Genomic DNA, 17,908 nt, shown 5'->3' on the forward strand with positions numbered 1-17,908 from the left:
TGGTTAATTTGACTAGAAGTTTTTTTTCTTAAATGGCTTTACCATTCTAAAGATATTTTTCCTATCATGTTTAGGCAACTTTTTTAAAGAAAATTGATGTAGAAACGTGAAGTATGTTAATTATACATGCCATAATATTATGGGTGGCACGAATGCGTTTCAAGCTGCCAAGCCCATAACGAAGTGTTTCTATGTGATCCCAACGGCATATAAGTTACATCTGACCCCAATGTTTAGCGGTTCAATCGGAATCAAATGGCTATGATTGTTCATACCACAATGTCACGTCAAATTTTATTTATTTATTTATTTATTTTCTACAAATCACTTTTAGATGAAATTTTGGGTGTCCCACTATAAAATTTGGGCGAATCTAGAAAAAATAAGAAATAAATATTTTATGTAAAAATAAATAACCAAAATGCCCCTGTAACTTTCAGGAGTATTTTGTAATATTCTATCACTGGAAATATTTTTAAAATATTTTTATTATGTGCACCCCTGTCAAATATATGCATGCTCCAAATTTTGCTTCAAAAATATTTGTATAATAAAAATAAAAAAATATAATACTATGAACTGTCTAATCGAGATTTGATGGTTAAGTGCTAGCTTATTTCATTGTAACTCGAGCTATCTCAGCCATCGATTCAAATCTAATGACTGAGACCAAGGATCACATAAACCGGGGATCATATAAAAAGCCCTCCCTAACTTATTTGGTATTTCAATATCTCAAATGAGAAAAAAGGGACATGTAGTATCCTAATGATCCATGTCATAATATATGCAAGGGTGACGGTGGAGGCATGCACGAGTTTCAAGCTTTTCTCGGTTTTGGATCATCAATCTAAGGAATGAGAAGAAGTATATATTTTGGGAGGATATGTAGTTGATATTCATCAATCCTTGTAATCTTAATTTTACATAATGGATTTGATAAGCGCGATGTGCCAATAAGGGTGAACCACATTAAATTTGTGTTTTGTGCTTGTTTTATTGTGGTTATGTTTCTTGTGTTTTTTTCCTTAGTTTTACATAATATTAATTTTACATAATGGATTTTACATAAATCTTTATTGGTGATTTATTGGTCTAATAATTGTTCATAAAGTTTTTGACACTCAATCCTGAAGGGCAGCAAAAACCCTATTACGCATGTCTACACGATAGCGAGAAAGCTTTCATAGCACAACAAATGGTACCAGAGTCGGATTCTCTTGCTTTGTTACAACATCTAGCATCAGAGCACTGCCAATCATTTTCTAATGTCTAGTGATTGAGAGAACGTCAACTATTCAACAAATAAGTACCTATCCTCCAAATCACAATTCCTAGACCGCAACTAGAAAAACGAGTCGCTTGTGATATACCATAGTTAAGTGAATTGGACCGCCATTGAGTCATTATTGGACTGTTGAAGGGTCATTGTGAACCTCTTGGTGAGATCAAGTGTGAACTGTAAATGAGTGTGAATAAAAGTACGATTTATATTGCTAAGAATCCGGAGTTCTATGAGAGCACCAAACATATTAAAGTAGATTGTCGTTTTGTTCCATATGAATATTTAGTCGGGACAATCTCTCTTCCATACATCTCATCTTTCGGGACAATCTCTCTTCCATACATCTCATCTTTCGCACAGTTTGCTGACTTCTTTACGAAGTCCATAATGCTCTTCGTTTCTCAAGACTTGTCCCCAAACTCTCAATCATTTGCTTCCAACCATCACCAGTTTGAGAGGGAGTGTGAAATTGTGTATACTTTCTTTCTTTTATTTTGTATAGGATGATATATCCTTGGTTATGCAAGTTACATTAGGATATTTTTTTTTTTTTTTTTTTTTGTATATCACATAGGTTGTGTAATGTTACCATCTCTTTATACATATAGTTGGTATTTTCTTCCATAAGTTGAACAAAAAAATTTATTCTTCTTCCACAAATATAACAAAATAAAATAAAAATAAAAAATTTAATTAATAGAATAAAAAATAATTTTTGTAATTTGAAGCTTTTTGTATTGCATGTGCCATAAGTTAGTTACTGAATTCATAATAAAAATGAGGAAGACTACTATCTACCACCAAATTAGTGGCACGTTTTGTTCGTATGAAAATGTTTTTTAGAAAACATTTTCACATGAAAAAAATTAACTCATGCGGTCGAGTTTGAAAATATTTTTACATCAATTATAGTATAAAAAAATACACTAAGACCAATTAATATGAAAATATTCCCATACTTGATCGCATGATAAAAAAATTTCATGTGAAAATCACAAACCAAACATGCCACTGTCGTATATCTAGCTAGCAATGTAGCACCTCTCTAGCCATCTGAGCTCAATAAAAAGGCCAATTAAAACTGAGAAGTAGATCTTGTGAGCCCGCTTGCCTATGCTACAGGAGAGGCGGGATAGCCTATATTTAATAACATGTATGGGCCATATTCATCTATTGGTATGGAAGTATTTCATCATTTCTTATTTTGTGTATGAATTTTTTTTTAGATAAATTATTTTGTATATGATTTTTATTAGTATTTTTTGTGCGCTTAGGTTTTGCACACTTTTCTGCAAAATTTTAGCGTAAAAAGATATATAGAAAAATAAAAACATAAAAAGCATCCATTCATTCTGGCCATTGGTTATGCTCATATCGACTCTAAGCCGTCTTACCTATACAATTCAATAGGCCAGCTGGATCATAAAACATGGTCTTAAGAATATTTGACGGCTATAAATCCCAGGTCGGAGTGGCCGAATTTTGTGCTTTTCTACACTAGTGGGGAACACTCAAGACAAAAGTACCACATCTTATATTAAGAAAAAAAGTTTACATAGAGCCTAGGCTCTAAATAATCAAATTAGAGCCCATCTCGAAAATTTCGCTAGAAGAGGTTGTTCGGATGCCCAAATATCCTCAAATTGATCACCTCGATATCAAGATGCATGGACATGATAACAAAATGGGTTTCAAGACTTGGAAATAGTGCATCTTATAACACATTTTTAGACCGTCAATTTTCAAGTTTTTATAGCTTGCTCGATCTACACTATTTTTGAAGCTTTAAATGTTCTAATTAAAGATGAAAATATATTTTAAGGCTATCACAATTATTTCCAATATTGAAACTATATTTCTCGACACTATTTGAAGGTACACTTTACTTTGATTGTTTAGAGCCTTGGCTCTATACAAACTGCACCTTATAAAAAAAGGGACCTGAGTGTTGGGCTGCATTGGAAGAATATGGTCTTGGCATATACCTCAAAAGGTTGCAGTATTTCTTGAGGCATTGCATGAAGGGAAGTGTTTGACAGTTAATAAGCTTATGAAGAGAGTTAGGATCATCACTAATGTATGTATGATTTGTAAGGAGTGTGATGAGAGTGGTGATCATTTATTTTTACATTGCCCATTTACTCATGATATTTGGTTTTGGTTTCTTAATAAATTGGATATTGTTGGTCCGCTTCCCTAGAGTCATACTAATATTATTGAGAGTGTGTAGTTTGATGGGTTGCCAAAGGTGGTAAGTTTGATTTTTCAGATTGAAAGGGTTGTGGTGCTATGGGAGATTTGGTTGGAAGGGAATAGAAAAGTGTTCGAGGGCTTGATAATGGAGGAGAACTTGGTAAAGATGAAGCTACAACACACAATTTGGAGTTGGTTTTCTATTACGAAGGAAGGTTTGGTGTATCTAAGATAGACATAGATGTGAATGTTAGAAACCTAATGACATAAAAGGTTGTTAAGGTGAGACATAAAGGGCGGTGGGTAGCTCCTGTGATAGGAAGTTTTAAATTAAATTGTGATGAAAGTTCTGTTGGGTTTATATGGCCTTTAAAAACCTTATGAGAACTTGTATGAGCATTTTATATAGTAGAACATAAACTCAATAGGAGTGTGTCCTTTTGTGGACCATACTAGGCAAATGTTATTTGTTGATACTCGGATTAGGATGAGCTAGACCAGCCAAAGTTTGGAAAAACCCAATATACCTGGGCATAAAGATCTACCGAGAAGGGTTTACTGGTTTATCCCTTGATGATGTCGGAGTATACCTAGATGAGAGCCAAGGGACTGTGTGGAGCCTTTAGAGACAGGGCTAAAACGTCATCGTTATATCATCACACGGCACATACATAGATAGTCGTTTTGAGATTCACCAATGAGGGTGAAGCGTGTACATGTGCGAGAGATTACCCCTATGTACCATAGAGTCATGGTTGCATCATGGTCTGAAGGACCATGATTTTTTATCTCTAGGAGAGAACCTAAAATCCATAAATTGGGATTACGTCCCCTAGTCTATTGGCTGGCTTTGGTGGTCCAATCATGAACCCCTGCAGTGGACTGTGGGTCATGAGAACTGCTAGGTCAGTTTGAGAAAGCTAGTCGAATCATGAATTGCAGTTGACGGTGGAGCGCTCCCATATATTGATAATTTCTTAGATCTAACGGATCCGATTCCCATCAAAATTAATTAAAATTAATTAATTTTATGTTATGTGATTTTTAGAACGTTTATTTGAATTTTTGTGAATCTTCTGATATTTTATTTTTATCATTTGAATATATAAATTAAGAAAAATTAACTTTTCAATGTTTTAAATAAAATAAAAAATTTAAAAATTCAACAATGAAATAAAATATTTTCTAAAAGTATTTGAGACCTCCATAAAATATAGGGTCCAAAATTTAAAAAGATGTGGATTAGGTGGCCCCACACATGGCCACCAAAACGGGAGGCACATGCATTAATATTCTTGGGAATAATGTTTATCTTCTTGGTTGACTTATTTTTTAGGTATAACCAACTTATGTGATAAGGTTGAATATTTGATACATTTATTAAATCTTTGAATCAATATTAGTTGATCTAATAATTAATGATTTGATATATTAAAATATAAGTTTTTCTTATTTGATGAGAATAGATTTAGGAAATGGAGGATAATGCTCTAGCTCATCTTTTTAAATCTTGATGGTAGATCAAAGAGATTGATGGCTCAAATCTCTCACCCCACAAGTCTTTTTAGATCGCCGGTTGAGATTTGACCCTACAAATTGAGGTAAAATCTATGGCATAGAAAAAGAGACTTGACGGTTGAGATTTGACATCACAAATTAAGGCAAAATCTATGGCATAGAAAATCTATAAAAGAATGTCACCCCTCATAAAATGAGGTACGTATTCTCTTCTCTCTCTTTAAGAATTCTCTCTCCCTACCCCAAAATTTAGCTCTCTTTGGAAAGGGCTTTGGATTTTTATCTTTCTCCAACTTGCACCATGTTTTTGTGGCACACATCACTTTTGTTCTTTATGGGTGGCAAGGAGGTGGAACCCTTTGCTAGTAGATCTCTCCCTCTCTCTTCATATTCATTTATCATCTCTCTAAAATCAAGCTAAGAAGCTTATTCAAGATTAAGCCATTGAGTGGATTTTTACCATAGTAGGAAAATCAACATACTGATCATAGATCCTGAGCACCATCGGAAGGAGGAGACTGTGCGTGGGGTGTACTAAACTTGGTTGAGGTAATCTCTTTAAATATTTACTTCTCTTCCCATAAAACATTAAAGTTTACTTTTTGTTTCTTGAATAAAGAATTTATTTGAAGATGCAACAATTGATTATCGATTTTATTTTTGTTTTATTTATTTTAAGAGTGGTTTGATTATAATTGTATTTGAAGATGCAACAATTGAGAATCGATTTTATTTTTTTTTATTTATTTTAAGAGTGGTTTTATTATAATTGGACATTGTAAGTGATCATGCCAGTGTAGGGGTAAGGAATTTATTTTAAAATATATATCATAAAGTCCTTTCAAGTTCATTAAGAAATCCTAGGATAGCAGGTGTAGGGGGTGTGATGAGGAATCATCTTGGTAATTGTATTTTTTGTTTTGCAGGCCCATGTGGTGTTAAAACAACAAATGAGGCGGAATTGCTTGTCATGCTTCAAGGGCTAAAAATTTTCAAAAGCCATGGTCTACAGGAAGGGTGTGTGGTTGAATGTGACTCATAAACATAGTAAATTGGTGTAATTGTATCTTTAGGCGACCACGGAAGTTAAGGTCAAGGATGGAAGTTATGGATTTGTGTTGTGATATGACTATTTCTTTCTAACATGTTTACATGGGAATGAGATAGCAGACGCTGTGGCCAAAAAAGGAGGTGGGATGCAGAACCTGCTCATTTATGATGTTATTCTCTGATGTTACTTTATTTGACAGCTTCGTAATTCCCTTTCATCAATAAAATTATGGATCATTATCAAAAAAAAAAAAAAGAGCCTCCATCACCCGAGTCGTTTTAAATTTCATTCTTATCAGGTAACATTTATATAAAAAATTGGTGCCTTATACACAAGCTAAAATAAACTGCTGAGAGATGAATTATACTAAAAAATGCACATATATTAAACATATTTTCTTATTATTAGGCGGCCAAGCAAGGACGCAAAAAGGCATGATCCATGCACTAAAGCCTGAGAGCCAAAGCGACACATGCACCTAATCATTATTTAATGGTGGGTCACTTTGTGGAAATTGAGCCATCTTTTGAGAATACGATTAGCAATCAATGCAATAAGATATTGTTATTGGGTACACCTACCTCCCTCTCTCTCTCTCTCTCTCTCTCTCTCTCTCGCTCACCCTTGGAACTCGATGTTTACAATATTGATGGACCCATGAAAAACCATATTAGGTTAGGTGGGCTTCTAGTGCTTGATTATTTGCATACAGCTCTTTATTCACCTTGTAAAAATTTTTAGTAAAAAATAATAAATATATATATGGAAGATACTACAAAACGTCTATAGGTGAAAATGAACAGTGATTTCGCCTATCCTCATCACCATTCAAAGTTCATCGTACGGTCACGATTGTCCGGTAGTGTTTTATTTTTTATTTTTTTCTACAAATCCGAATGACCTGAAATGTTTTATATGAATAATATTAACCAAAATATCCCCACAAAGATTCAGGGGTATTTTGATCAATATTTTTTGGTGAATTATTTATTTTTTATATTTTTATTAGATGCGAGTCACTAAAATGCATACACATTCCAAATTTGAAGTCATTCCAATTTGTAGAAAAAAACTGAAAAATAAAATACTACTAGACAATCGTGACCGCGCCATGAACTTTGGACCATGATAGGGTATGCGAAATCACTATTCATTTTCCCCTACAGACGTTTGGAAGACTTTTCCTATATATATATATATATATATATATATATATATATATATATATATATATATATATATATATATATATATATATATATATATATATATGAGGCGCTTCTAATCAAAATATAAAAAGAATTATCCGTAAAAAATAAATTGACCAAAATACCCCCGAAACTTTTCGGGGTATTTTGGTCAATTTGTTTCATGTAAAATATTTTTTTGATAATTTTATAAGATTCCCATTTTTTTGATGAATACACACTCCAAATTTCAGGTCATTTGTAAAAGAAATGAAAAATGAAACGCTACCGGACAATCGTGATCGCGCGATGAACTTTAAACGGTGATGGGGGTAGGCGAAATTTCGGGTCATTTGTAGAAAAAAAATGAAAAATGGAACACTACCGGACAATCGTAACCGCGCGATGAACTTTGGACAGTGATGGGAGTAGGCGAAATCACTATTCATTTTCGCCTATATGTGTTGCGTAGTGTTTTTCTATTCATTTTTTTTTACAAATTGAAATGACTTGAAATTTTGAGCGTGTATTCATCAAAATAGGGGAATCTTCGAAAATTATAAAAAAAATATTTTACATGAAAAAATTTGACCAAAATACCCCTGAAAAGTTTCAAGGGTATTTTGGTCAATTTAATTTTTACGGATAAATTTTTTTTTATATTTTTATTAGATGTGCCTCAGTAAGAGTACAAACCCTCCAAATTTTAGGTCATTACGATTTGTAAAAAAAAATGAAAAATAAAATACTACTGGACAATCGTGATACGGTGATGAGGATAGGTGAAATCACTAGTCATTTTCGCCTATATATATATATATATATATATATATATATATATATATATATATATATATATATATATATATATATATATTAAAAAACCAATTGTTCCAATTCATGGTTATAATTCATGATAACGTGTTCCTTAATGAGATTTTTGCCATGTTACTGGGACTTGGCCGACTCCACTCAAACTCGGCTGAGTTGCCCGAGTTATATGTACACCTTGGGGTGAATAAAGTTTTTTTTAAGTAACAAAATATTGTATAAACTTTTTGTATGTGAGTTGGATTTTTTGGCAAAGATTGGTGGCCATTATTTATCAGAATCCTACTTTCACATTTTCTTTTTTGGATTATTTAAAAATTCCTCTACTCTAAATTAATTTTTTTAAATTCATTTTCCTTGACTTTTTAAACTTTATTTGAAATTTTTAAGAGTCCTTTTTCTTTTATTTTATTTTTACTACTTCTTTTTTTAAAAAAAAATTCTAAAGCTTTTGGCCTTACAGAGGAGTTGAGCAAATCCACCCTAGTAACTCGCCTCGGGCCAAGGCCCAGCACCTAGTCCAAGTTGAGCTCCTAAACACTCTATTTTCCAATCTAAACCGAAAAATTAAGTGGTACACCTCTTGGGTACTTCCGATAAATCTCCCAAAACATATTTAGTTTTGAGCTTATGAACTATAGTTTTTGTTAGAAGGACATACCAGTATTGTACTTTTATTGGGAGCCACCAATCAGCAAATGGATAAACATTTGGTGGTCATTCATTTATTTTTGAAAAAATTACGTAAATATCTATTTTAGTTTTCGTTATTATCAAAATACCAAATACTTTCTATTATAGATCATTGGATTTGTCCCATATAAAGCATAAAAATTAAAGTACGTTAGATAAAACTACAAGTATAAAAAGTTAGACAAATAAACTACCTCAACTCTTCTTTTTTTTTTCACTCATTTTTTTTTTTTAAAAAAAATGCCCTGTTTTTTTCATTTATACCCAGCTAGGTATTTTATTTTTTTAAAGAATTGCACCTCTCCAAGAAAAAAATGAAAAACTTCCCTAGGAAAACTATGTATCTTTTTTTGACAAAAAAAACTATTTATCTTTCTTTTCACAAAAAATATCATATATTTATTATTGTCATTTCTCATAACATTAAACTTAATTTTCAATCGGTGACTTCTATTGTTAAGCTCGTGACTCTCTCTCTGCTAAAACACAAGTTGTCAATCTAACACAACCTTCCTTTCTCTTCAAGAAAATTAAATTACTAAGCTCTTATCTTTGTTTAAAGAAATGAGAAGTTTCCGCCCTCTATTCCCACTGTTAACTTGTTCAAAAGGGAATAAAGAAAAAAAATTCTTTTTTATGAAACAGTATGGGTCATCACCTACCGTTATTTATTTGATAAAAAGTCATACTATCCCATATTGAAAAACCCTCATAAGATAACATTTTGTTATGATAGATAAATATATACTAATGAGGTATAAATTATATTTTTTGAAACTTCTTGCAAGGTACCCAAGTACAAATTCTACGCGGTCTTGTATATTGGGTCTCATGTATGGAGGGTTTCTTACTAGTGAAAAGGAGTTGGGACATGTTTGAACAGGATAGTCAATTGAATTTAATAAGAGTACATAATTCACTACTAATTCCAGACCAAAGGAAGAAGTTTATATAAGGGTGCCATTTTATATTATAGAAGTCAGGTACACCCCAAAATTCAGCAGAAAAGAGGGCCTTGAATTTGGAAAACCTTCCAATTGATCATTTATGTCTGAATATAAAAAAAAAATCCCTAAAGAGAGTGCATTATATAAGAAATTATTTGGACCGTCTATTTTCAAAATTTCAAGTGTATATGTTGGAGATTGATTAGGCGTAATGAGAGCAGAAAATTGTATGATTTCAAAAAATTAGATCTCGAACTTTTCTTGTTTTCGGGCTTGCAGGAGCACTATCTCAAGACGATATTTGCTCCCATTTGATATACTATCTCAAGACGATATTTGCCCCCATTTGATATTGGATTTGATGTGCATAAGAAGGACAATTCATCATTGAAATACAACAAGACATAGAGATCTTTTTCAATGTTCTTAAGCTCTATGCACCTGAGCTTGGAACCAACATAGTAGATACCAAAGTCTTGATAGTTTAGAAAGAGAAAGAGACAAAATCGAGTAGAGAGAGAGAGAGAGTTAGCCCATTGATTTTTCTCCCTGGAATTGCAGAGAATAGTATGTTGTTGAGAGGCTCAAAAGTTGTTCTAAGTGTGTATTTCATATGGGATAGAGGCGCTACTGTTACAGCCTCCTTTTGCCTCCATCTCGCCAACGGCTAGATGACTGTTGGATGTCCCACACATGACCGTTGGATCCCCTATACGAGCCAGGCTCAAGAGCCATGAGCCCAACCTGTACACATGCTCAAGCGAGGGGCGTCTCGTGCAAAGTGCATCATCAAGCGCCCTTGCGCCCACGCCCACGTGTGTATTGCACGTTTTGCATACTCCGCACATGCACATTCTCTCTCCTTTGTACTCAAAGTATATTGCAAGGGAATATGTGTTTTTAAATACTGTTTAAAAAACTTTATCCTCTTCAATGTGGCACTCAAACCTACTTCTTTCTCTCTCTACAAAAGCAATTTCGGAAAGAATAATAAAACCGAAGTTGCTGTTTTTTCAAACAAAAAATACTAAACTATTCCATTCCCATTTACACCACCCCATTAACCCCTTCAAATAACTAACTCCTAAACTATTTGAACCAGGGTTTTAAAAATCGGTGAGTCGCAACGGGCTCGCCCGAGTCAACATGGGAATCGGTCACCCCGTGTCGATTCTTGTGTAAAACTGTGAATCACCTGATCCTATAAGAGAACCGGCTTTGGTAATTTAATTCAAAACATAGGACCACAGGTGTACCCCTTCTCTCTATCGCGCAGGTATAAATGCTATTGTACAGGTATTTATAGCGTGCAAACTTTCTGTGATTATTCGATGTGGGATTTGCGCTGAGTGATATAATGTTCAAATTTCAAAAGTTATTCAATATGAACAATTATTGTAGAAAACTTCAATAGCATGCGATGGGCTGTGGTGTTAGCAACAACGTTTCTTCTTGGGACGTCCCAAGCTGGAATCTGAGCTTTGGGGACGTACTATCGTGCAATTTTATTTTTGTAAAAAAAAAAAAAAAAAAACAATACCATAAAAAAAAAAGACAAATAAAAAGAAGATAGGTTTTTACTTTTGTCTTAAAAAAAAAGAAAAGAAAAGAAAATGATATCATAAAAAAAAAGAATAAGTAATACAACAAGCATTTCTTGCTAAAAAACAAAAAAGACAATACATCTTTTTTTTTTTTTGTAAACAACAAAGGTAATAAAACAAATATTTCTTGTCAAAAAAAAAAAACAAAAGGTATATAAAATAAAAGGTACGGCCAGCATCATTTTCTTATTTTCTTGTAAAAAAATAAAAAGTAATACAACAAGAAATAAAAAAGGTAATATAATATCTAGTTTTTTATCTTGTCAAAAAAATAAAATAAAAGGTAATACAACAAGTATCATATTTTTTCGTCAAAAAAAAAAAAAAAGGTAATACAACAAGTATTTCATATCAAAAAAAATAAAAGGTATTTCTTAATACAACAAATATTTTTTAATACAAACTAGGAATAACTGATCTAATTATAGTTTTTATTCTTATTTTTATAATATGGTAATCTTTAACATAAATTTAGGAATATTAACTTTAAGATAGGATTTATACAATGAGACCATTTGAAATATCTCTTCGTCTCTAACAATCTCTTCCACAAAATTTATTCTAGAAATCTAAAAAAATATATTTTTGAAAAATTGAAGTATTATTTTGAAAATTGATGCGCATTCTAATAATTTCTATATTGATAACTAAATATGTTATTTGCATTATAAATCTTGTAATGTACTATTTTTCTTACGGTTGTCAATAATACACTTTAAATTAAATGATATTATAAGATATTTTGAATTTGTTATTATTTACATAATAAAATGTAAACCAACCATTTTCATTTCAATATATAATATTGTAGTTAGTTAGGTTGTAATAATTTTGGATTATAGTTAATTAGGTTGTAATAATTTGGGTTTTTTTAGCTGATTAGGGTTTCTGCCAATTCGAGATTTTAGTGGCCATTTTTTCATCCATTATTTATTGTAGTCTATGTATAATTATATACTTTATCCATGATAATTCTATGTTTTTTATTTTATATGGTGTATATTTGATGGTTAACATAAGTTCATATACGGAAAGAACATCTCAATATTCGCAAATTGATAAAGAAAAAAGAAAAGAAAGTTAATAATGTAATACTCGTATTTCTTATTGAATTATTAAAAAACAACATTTATAATGAATTTTAATAATTTTTTTGATTTTTTTTAAGGCTTAATCGGACCGATACAACCAATTCCCGATCCGAATCGCTGATTCACCGATTTAGATGGGTTTTTGGGATGCCCGATCCAAGGCACCGATCTGTTTTTTAAATCATTGATTTGACCCCAAAAAAAAAAGTGTTTATAGATCTTCTCGATGTGGATCACTTTTTAAATTTTAGATTCATAATTCGATATGAATTTTAAAATCATCATAATGTTTCAAACCTGAAACTATAAAATTTAGAGGTGCACATTTCTTATACAAACCTCATCCAATTCCAAAAGAGAAAAACAAGCATCTCTGTCTCTCTCTCCAAGTGGAAGCCATATGGGCTCACAAAAAACCAGTCCAACAATTCTGGAATTTAAAAATGGGAAGATCACATTTTTTCAAGGTCAGACTCTCTGTGCAAATAGAAGCCATATGGGCTCACAAAAAACCAGTCCAACAATTCTGGAATTTAAGAATAGGAAGACGACATGTTTTGAAGGTCACATAAGAAAGTGTCATATGCATGTAATAAATAACCTTTGTTATTTCGAAGTATAGTGTGATGATTATTAATGAATCCATGTGACCACAAAGAGAGAATGGTCATAAAGCCTATTGTCGTCTCATCAATGAGGGTGATGAAAGAGATAGGACATACATCTCGAGTTGGTGGGTCCCACTCTCTCACCATCACCATCCATTGGATGATCAGATGGCAAATGCCGCTTGTGACCATCTCTCAATATGGCTGGCTATATGAATCATAGGTAAGTTTTCATTTTTGAAAAGCATTTGCGTTGAATCTAAACATACGAAAACCATAGAAGCAGCATATTCTCATGTGTCTATTCAAGGGTTCTATGTCTAGTTAATGACATTTAAGCATATTCCTAAGGAAATAAATAGCTAGTCAATACAATAGAAAATAGAGAAAGAAAGGAAAGAAACAAATCACTAAAGACGAGCCTTGCATTGGGTGGAATAGACAATTTCAACTAGGACTAGGACTCTTCAATTGCGACCTTTTCTTACTTGGAAAAAGTACAAATGCAACAGTTTGTTTTTAAAAAAAAAAAAAAAAGATAAAAAAATCATCAAATTGATCATCTCAGCCTTGACCATTATGGTTTAAAAAAAAAAAAAAAACATTTTAAACCCTAAAAATAGTATATATTATAACTCATTATCTAAACTATTCATTTCACCCTAAATATAAGTGGTCACGGATCTACAAGATGTGTATCATTTTTTAGTTTCAAATTTCTTATTTGGTGTTGGAAATTGATTTGAGAGCCATAATAAAGATTTCCAATGCCCAAGGTGCTTGCCGAACGAGGATCTAAGGTGAGGTTTTATTTTGTTTTTATTAATCCTAGGTTTTATAGAGACTACATTAAAAAAAAAAAAAAAAAAAGGACAAAAAATAATAATTCAAAAAAATATAAATAGAAAAAGTTTATATAGAACCGAGGCTCTAAACAATCAATTAGTGTCCACCTCAAAAATTTCACTAGAAAAGGTTGTTTCGATACCCAAATATCCTCAAATTGATCATCTCGACATCAAGATGCATGGACATGAGAAAAAATGAATTGTAATTTTTGAAAATAGTTCATCTTGTAATGTATTTTTAGACCGTCAATTTTCAAGATTTTAAAGTTTTTATAGATCTGCTTGATCTACACTATTTTTGAAGCTTCAATATTTATAATTAAAAATAAAAAAATATTTTAAGGCTATCACAAAGATTTCTAATATTGAAACCACATTTCTCGACACTATTTGAAGGTGCGCTTTACTTTGATAGTTTAGAGCCTCAGCTCTATACAAACCAAACCGCACCCAACATAAAATTGCCTTCAAATTAGATTATGTAGTGGTGGGACCTCACATAGGGTGCTTCTAGGATCCGCTTTGCACAATGATTAAGCTTAGTGGTGAATTGCGGGGTGGCACATTCATTTTTTCCATAAAGAAGTGAAGTACCAAATCATGTTCCCAACTCTTAAGAGCATACATAATTGTTGTTATGATTCATGCCATATCTTTACCAGGAAGCAATTTGAAACCTTTCGGTCTGTACTTATGGCCTCACCATGATTGATGGTTTCTATGATGAAATTGGATTCATGAGGAGATCACAGTATGAAGTGATCTTGGATTGAACTTTACTTCACTTTCAAGATTAGATATCTATTTATTGATCTATTTATTTATCTATAGGAAAAATTTATATAAAGTTGCAACCTTAAAATGTATAATCAAGGTGTACTTCAAAATAAAAAACCCTCTAATTGATCATCTCAACGTTGAGATGTATGAATACGAAAACAAAAAAAGATTTCGAATCCTAAAAATAGTGTATCTTGCAAGTCATCTTAAGAATTTGTAACACGAAAATTGCATTTATTATAAAATTTGGAGGCACACCTTAATTTGATTGTTTAAGGGTACAACTTTATGCAAAGCACACCCTTATCTATATCTTATTAAGTCACAATTATAAGATTGACATGTGTCGCATGAATAAAACGGGACCCAATACCTTGAATGGATATAGGGTACATGACCTTTGAAGTAATAAGTTTACTGCACTTAGTGTCTCTCTAATGCCATATTGTTCATACTAACGACACTAAATTTTATTAGATGTCTCTCCTAATTTTAGAGAAACAGATAATTTCAAGTGAGTTTTTAAGGTGCTCTTTGTCAATTTTTTTAATCCTTTTTTTATCTATATTCCATTCCCAATAAGTGAAAGATTATAAGATTTTCCTCAATCCCTACTTCTAAGAGAATCACCGTACTCTCTATAACAATTGTCCTAGATACAAGGAGATTCATTGTTATCATCATCATAACTTTTTTTCAATTATTTAGGGTCATCTACACAAATATTGATCTGTCATTCTGCTCTATCAAGAGTCATACCCTCACTGATGCCATAAATCCCCATATTTTTTCTCACTACATACTAAATAGATAATTATGCTAGATAGATAATATACTAGTACAGATGCATGTGATTGGTCTACTGGACACCCATAATAAAAAACAGCTCCATAAAAGTTACAAATACAAATTCATAATCAAATAGTGATGTCATTCAAACCAAAATTGTCAAGTATAGTCATGGATAATACCTTTCAATAAAATTGGTAATTTGTGGGCTTGTTATTTGAATGTGGTTCCTATTATCGTCATCATCATAGCCTTTTCCAAGTTATTTGGGGTAGGCAACACGAATCCTAGTCTGTCAGTTTGCTCTATTCAATGTCTTACCCTCAATGAGCCTATAAGTCCCCATATATTTTTGAATCACTTCTAACTACGTCCTCTTGGGCCAATCCCTTACCCTTTTCAATACTTCCACTTGAACTAACTCGTACCTCTTAACAGATGCTATACTAGGCTGGTGCCACACATGGTCAGCCCATCGAAGTCTATTCTATCTCATCTTATTGCTGATTGGTGCCACACCTAAAATTTTCCGAATGGATTAATTTCGAATTCTATCCCTCCTTGTTTTACCACTCATTCATCTTAACATCTTAATCTCCGCTACACTCATTCTATGGGTATACTTTTTTTTGTCTGTCCAACATTCTACCCCATAAAGCAAAGCTGGTCTCACAGCTGTCCTATAGAACTTACCCTTCAACTTTATTGGCATATTGTGATCACATAAAATTCTAGTTGCACATCTCCACTTTGCCCACCCAGCTTCAATTCTGTATGCGATATCTTCTTCAAGTTCTCCATTTTTTTAGATTATCGATCCAAGATATCGAAATTGCGATCTTTTTTGTATGATTACCGTTATCAAGAAGATAAAATATGGCTACACTTTTCTAGCAACGTTAAGTTTAAAGGAAGATTGGAGCTTACCATGACAAAATAAGTATGGTTAAATTGAAATGATCTAGAATAGAAAGACCAAGATGGGACCTTACCCTACTTAAAAGAAGAGTCCAAGAAAAACTAAGAACCATTACCATAGCCCTAGAGTAGGTCTGCTTCAAACAAATGATAAATACAAAAGAAAAAAGCTTTTGTTCCAACAGATTGCAAAATAAATAATACAAGAAAAATAAATTGCTAAATGAAAAGAAATCTTACTTAAAAATAGTAGAACATCTATAGAATCATGGTAGATCAAAATTAAAAGGAAATATAAGCTCTAGACTAACGTGCAGATGATGTCCAGTATGTTAGTATCAATTACCTAAATAGAAGTAACTTTAGTACATATAGAATTCTCAAACATTTTTTTTTTTGGATAATTCAGTGGGGAACCCAATTTTTCAAATAGTTTTAGAGTTAATTTTTTGAATGTGTTAGTGGGGTGGTATCAATAAGAATGGAAACCACAACGTGGTGACTAGGGTGTGGGGGTGCTACTACCACGATCCTAATCCTTTTCCCGAGAATTTTAAAACATTAGTTCATGTAGAATTCTAAAACATCACTAGAATTCAGTCTTTTGTGGAACACTTACTTTGTGAAAAATCACCACCCCAATGTAAGTTTCCTACATGTTATCTATTAGCTTTAATTAAAGTTTACTTTTCAATCTGGCACAATGGTGTAAAGTGCATAAACTTCCAATATGTCAACGTTTTGTAAATTAAGTAAAAGGTTGAGGTTTGATGTCATTTTTACAAAATGGACCTTTATCACAAAAAGAAAAGAGCTTAACTTAATTTTAAAGATAAAAATAAATTTTCAGGCCACCACAAATATTTCTAGCAATGAAACATCTTTCGACACTATTTAAAGCGGCGTCTTGCTTTGATTGTTTAGGGCCTCGACCATATGCAAACCACACCCTATATAACAAGCACCCATGATAAGCTATTTTAAAAAAAAGGCAATAAGGGAACCCTTGTATGTTAATTTTGAGATTCTTTCTAATTAAAAAGAACGAGAAAACCAAATCAGCATAACATTCTTGGATTTTGTATTTACATCCTTCAGGGTTATCAATCGATGCCATCGGAGGGCACATCAGACGCTCTAGATTTATACAAATTAAAGATAAAGATTTAAAACAAAAATCAGAAAAATTACAACTTATAATTTACCATTTCGCCATCTTCAGCTTCCTCCTATCTTTGTCTGTTAGTTCTCTCTCTATCTCTCTCTCTCTCTCTTTTTGATTCATGAAGTTCAAACAATGCATCTAAAAGTCACTCTTAGGGTTCATCTCTTTATATGTAATACCTCAATCTCTATAACATACTTTGTAATAATATGTCCATTTTGTTTTCTTTAACAAAAGCATTGAGGTAGATGTGCTAATCACCAAATGAGGGGGGGTTATGGCATATCATGAAAGAAAGACTAATGTGATCTTGTTGGGGGCTATATATATTTTTATTTTTTTTCTTTTCACCATTTTTTCTTTTATTTTTCTATTCTTTTGGCAAAGGTCACTTACAAGT

Source organism: Amborella trichopoda, chromosome 6 (assembly GCF_054954075.1).
Source record: "Amborella trichopoda isolate Santa Cruz 75 chromosome 6, AtrichopodaSantaCruz75HAP2 v2.0, whole genome shotgun sequence".
Classification (NCBI taxonomy): Eukaryota; Viridiplantae; Streptophyta; class Magnoliopsida; order Amborellales; family Amborellaceae; genus Amborella; species Amborella trichopoda.